The following is a 5,767-nucleotide window of genomic DNA, read 5'->3' on the forward strand; positions in this document are numbered from 1 at the left end:
ATCCATTCCTCAGTTGATGGACACCTAGGTTGTTTCCATCTTTTGGCTATTGTAAATAGTGCTGTGATGAACATGGGTGTGCATATATCTGTTCTAGTCATGGCTCTCACGTCTTTAGAGTATATACCTTGTAATGGAATGGCAGGTTAAATGATATCTCTAATTCCAACTTTTGAAGGAATCTCCATATTGCCATTCATGCTCTCTTACAGTTGCCATTTGCTTGATATATCTTTTTCCAGTCTTTGATCTTTAGTCTATTTTTGTCTTTATCTGTAAGGTGTGTCTCTTATAGGCAGCATATTGATGGGTTTTCTTTTTTTATCCAATCCAAGTTCTATAACTACACAGTCTTTTCCCTCTTGTTGTTTGTAGTTGTCCTCACTTACCAATTGCTGTCTCTGGTTCCCTGTTTACAATCTTATAAAGATCATTTTACTTTGGATATGTCCATAGCTGTGGTTTCGGGGTTATGTCATCTTGTGTATTAATGGTTGGTCATTATTTTCTATTTTTGGTTCTCTGTTCAAAGGACTCCCTTTAGCATCTCTTGTAAAGTTGGTCTGGTTTTAACAAATTCCTTTAGTTTCTGCTTATCTGGAAATATCCTAATTTCACCATCATATTTGAGGGACAATTTTTCCAGGTATATAATTCTTGGTTGAATTTTTTTCTCTTTCAGGGTTTTATATATTCCATCCCATTGCCTTCTCACTTGCATGGTTTCTGCTGAGAAATCAGAGCTTATTCTTCCTGGCTGTCCTTTGTAGGTAACTTTTTGTTTTTTGCATGTTGCTTTCAGGATTCTATGTTTGTCTTTGGTTTTGATGATTTGATGATGATGTGTCTTAGTGATTTTCTTTTGGGGTCTATCCCGTTTGGGGTTTGTTGGACTTCCTGAATGGATATATTCTCATCTTTCATTATATCAGGGAAGTTCTCCTCCAGCAAATCTTGGACAATTTTCTCAGTGGTTTTGTCTCTTCTTGTTCTGGAATTCTGATTATATGTAGGTTATTCCTTTTGATGGTATCCCACATGAACCTTAGGCTTTCTTCTTCTTTTTTCTGATTGATCCTTTTCCAAAGAAGTATTCAGGTATTTTTCTTCCATCTCAATTCTGTCTTCCATCGCATCAATTCTTCTCCTTTGCCCTTCCAATGTGTTATCTATTTCTGACAATTTAGTATTAGTCTTTTGGATTTCTATCTGTAGATTTAGAATAACTTCTAATTTTTCAATTAATTTTCATTTTGTTCTTGTATTTTCTTCCAAAATTCTTCTAAGGTTTTTTCTGTGTTTTCTTTGGTCTGTCTCTCAATCCTCTGAAGACACCTAAATATAATTCTTTTGAATTCTTTATCAGAGAGTTCCAATGCTGCTTTTTCCTCAGGAATGTGTTCTGGGACTGTATCCTGCTCCCTTGTTTCTACCACTTTATCATGCTTCTTTGTGTGGACTTTGATGGTCTGTTTTCTCTGAGGCATCATGTCATTGTTGTATTTAGATCTCTGTTAACTGTTTGTGAAAAGCAGTCAAGGTTGATTCCAGCTCTTCTTGGTAGTGTTTTATCATTGGACTGTTAGTGGAGAAGGAAGTAGTGGCTCTCACTCAGTAAGTGAAGTTGCAGGATGAGTGGGCATAGTTGTGTCTTATGGGGACTGTTGCTGTTTTCCACTCAGTTAGACAAAATTTACAATTGAATAACCATCAAAAAACATGGAAAAAAAACACACCATGTAATCACACATGAACAGTATCCAAAAAAAGAAAAAAGGGAAAAGGAAGAAGAAAAAACAAGAAAATCTGCAATATCTGGGGATAGATCTGGGGATTTCACTAAGAGAAAAAAGGTAAAGAAGGAAAATAAAGAAGAAAAGAAATGGGAAAAATGCAAAAAGAAAAACCAGGAATGGGGTTAATCATGAGAAAAAAAGGGAAAAAAGAAAAAAAAATACTAAATTAAAAAAATAGTAATAATAAAAGTTTCAACCAGGAACAGGGAAAAGAAAAAAAGCTGGAAACTAGGACTTGAGAGGTGAAGAGTAAGATTAATAGTAAAAAGGACAAAAGTGTTAATAATAATAGTTGTTTAAAAACAGATAAATACAAGCAAACTAATCACCAGGAAAAAAAAAAAAAAGCGAAAAAGAAAAGAAAAAAATAATAAAAAGAAAAAAAAAAAATTGGTGGAGGACAGGGCAGGACACCCAGGTTCTACCTGAGCACACAGACTATGATGGAGTTCTTGTGGGCCCAGAAAGAGGATGAGAGTGGGGATGGCCATCCCTCCGTTCACCAAGTAGGTATGGGGTATAAGAGTAGCAAGAGAAATGTGGTACATTTTCACTCTTGCAAGTCCGGAGTGTCCTTGGGGTTGCTGGAATGCCGAACCTCTTCTTAAGCCCCTGGAATCTTGGAGTGTGTTGTCTCTTTAAATATCCAAATTGGTCAAGCTGCTTGTAACATTCAAAATGGCTGCACCCTCTGGACCATCAAAAGTCCACAGCTCAGCCCACCTTTCTCTTCACCTTCTCTGTTTATTCCCCAGCCACCAGAGCAGTCCTCTGTGCAGTCCCTGGCTAGCAGGTCTGATTTTTAGGTTAATTCTTAGGTTCTACCACCACTCGGGAATCTCCAAGCTGTCTGTGCCATCAGGACCCCTCAGGATCGCTGCCAGACTGCAGCTCCATCTGTCTCCTTTTTTGGTATTTTCATGCAAATTCTTCTGCTAGTTGGGGTTTAGTCTACTTCTATATCCTTCCCTTCAAGTCTCCAGGATTATCTTCTGTGTCTGTGCCAATTGGTTTCCCTTTTCTTTGTTGAAGAGGGTCTGTTCAGTCTTTCTGCCTAGTCCTCCATCTTACCGGAACTCTTCTATGTCATCCTTTTTGATGACTGATCATTCCAATCTTTGGCATCAGGAACACCTATTTTCTCTATAATATTTTTTCTTGTCCTCATCATTTTTTTTTTTTTTTTGGTTCATCACTGGTTGGTCTTTTACTACTCAACACAACTGCCTCCTTACAGACTTCTTACCTCTATAAGTATGATCTAGGTGTATCAGATATTGGTTACTGACCTTCAGTTTTATTTCCACCTTCTGAAATATTCTCCTGGACTGTAGATCTGTAAAGCCCACAGATATTTCACAGACTTACTTGTTATCAAGTGTGTTTAGATTTGCCAATGCAATACAATCCTGTATGATTTTCAAAGCAGAAGAGAAGAAAACATAATTAATTTTGGTGCCTATTGTAGTGGCATAGTTCCTAAGGCATTTGACTACTAACCAGAAGGCTGACAATTCAAATCCACCAGCCACTCCACAGAAGGAAGACTAGGCAATCTACTTCTGTAAAGATTTGCTTCCTCGGAAACCCAATGGGAGTCATTATGAGTTGGAATTGACTTGATGGCAGTGAGTATGGAGAGTTTTTGTTGTGAAAATTCATTGTTTGGAAACTTCTCACAGCACGTTGGTTGTGAGGGCAGAGAACACCATTGCTGGTGTTTTTTTTTAGGATCTTTGGATTCCTAAAGGCATGGAAAGCAGCGCTCATGACTTGCTTCTCCAGGACTCTTAAAATTGTGTGTGCTACTATTAATTTTGTTTTAAACTTATTGATACTCTAATACCTAGATGGCTAATGCTTAACTGAGCAAAAACAGTGTGAAAAAGCAGAAAGTACTGTGCCTAAGGAAAAGATGAAATTAGACGGGAGATGAAATTGGAAAAGAGAAGATTCCTGATGTGATTCCTTTATTTCTTCTCATCATGGTAGAAAATGTAGAATCTTGAGACCTCATATTTTTAAGTACTCAAAAAAGAAAGGTAAAGCGTATCCTTGAGGAACACCTTACATTCATCCTGAATTGAGGGTTAACATTGCCTGAGTATAACCAAAGCCAAAAAAAAAAACTCATTGCCCTCGAGTTGGATCAGACATATAGCAACCCATCCTTGGGTTTCCGAGAGAGTATCACTATGGAAGTAGATGCCCAACCTTCCTTCTGAGGAGTGGCTGGTTATATTTACTATCCCTGTGAATATTAAATATATCTTTCTCAAGCAATTGGAAAAAAAAAAGTGCAATACTATTACTTTCAGAAGAGTTCTGATGGTATAGTGGCTAAGGCATTTGGCTGCTAACCAAAGATCAGCTGTTCTAATCCACCACCGGCTCCGTGGATGAAAGATGAGGCAGTCTTTTTCCATAAAGATGTCCAGCCTTCTACAGAGCAGTTTTACTCTGTCCTATAGTGCTGCAATGAGTAGGAATCTACTCAATGAGAGTGGGTATTAGTACTTTCAAGTTAAACTTACAAAAAAAATGGTGTTGATTTTTGCCAAATGCTCCTTCTACATCAATTAATGTGATCATATGATTCTTTTCCTTTGTTTTATTTATTTGGTGAATTATGTTGTTTGTTTTACTAATGTTCGACAACCATCCTTATATACTTGTTATGAAATCCACTTAGTCATGATAGATTATTTTTTGGATATGTTGTTGAATTTTATCGACTAACATTTTGTTGAAAATTTTTGCCTTTATGTTCATGAAGGATGTTGGTCTGTAATTTTCTGTTTTTATGATATATTTATTTGGTTTTGGTATCTGGGTTATATTCTTGTTTCATAGAATGAATTTGGGAGTATTCCATACTTGTCTATGTTTTGGAATAATTTGAGTAAAATTTGTGTCTATTCTTTGAACATTTGGTCCAGTGAATCTGTTTGGGCCAGGTCTTTTTTGTTATTTTATTTTTATTTTTTATTTTTTTCCCTCTCCATGATGCTAAGTATTTATTTGCTTTTGATGATGCTGTTCAAATTTTCTACCTCAGATTTTTCTAGTTTGGGTAAATAGTGTGCTTCTAGAAATTATTCCATTTCATCTAGGTTTTCAAATTTGTTGGACTATAGTTCTTCATACTCATTGCTGTCAAATCAAATCTGACTAAAAGTTATCCCTCCTTGGGTTTCTGAGGCAGTATCACTATGGAAGTAGATTGCCTAACCTTCCTTCTGAGGAGTGGCTGGTGGGTTTGAAGCACCAGTCTGTTTAGCAGTCAAATGCCTTAGGCACTATGCCACCAGAGCTCCTATAGTTCTTCAGAGTAATCTATTATTTTATTCTTATTTCAGTTGGTTGTGTTGTGACATCACCTATTTAATTTCTTATTCATGTTACTTACGTCATCTCTTATTTTCCTTTGTTAAATTTGCCAGTAGCTTGTCAAATTATTAATCATTTCAAAGAACCAACTTCTCCTCTTGTTAAATCTTTCTATTGTTTTCCTGCTTCATTTATCTCTGTTAGAATATTGATTACTTCCTTTGTTCTGGTGGCTGTATCTTTTTTTTTTTTTTTCTGTTATTTTTGTAATAGTTAAAGATGTTGAGCCTCTGGTGTTTAAAACCCAGCGAGATGTACCTGGTGCACAGGTAACAGCCCAGCTTATAAACTGAGACAAACTAGGAAGAAGGAAGAGGCCATGCACTTCTCAAAGAATTGGCCAGGGAAAAACTTATGAAGAGCAAAGAAACACTGTTTGGTACATTACCGCACAACTTTAGGAATAGTCCGTTTAGGCTAAAAGTCTGGGACTGGGAAAGAGCTGCAACATCTGAGTAAACCCAGCCTCACTCATATGGATAAGAGAAAGCTTTCAAGACCTTCATTTGCTGATGTGGCACCACTCAAATTGAAGAGAAATAGCCGCAGACATCCATTAATCATCGGAAAGTACGAAGTAT

This window comes from Orycteropus afer, unplaced genomic scaffold (genome assembly GCF_000298275.1).
Source record: "Orycteropus afer afer isolate SDZICR_OR568_19922 unplaced genomic scaffold, OryAfe1.0 scaffold00418, whole genome shotgun sequence".
Lineage (NCBI taxonomy): Eukaryota > Metazoa > Chordata > Mammalia > Tubulidentata > Orycteropodidae > Orycteropus > Orycteropus afer.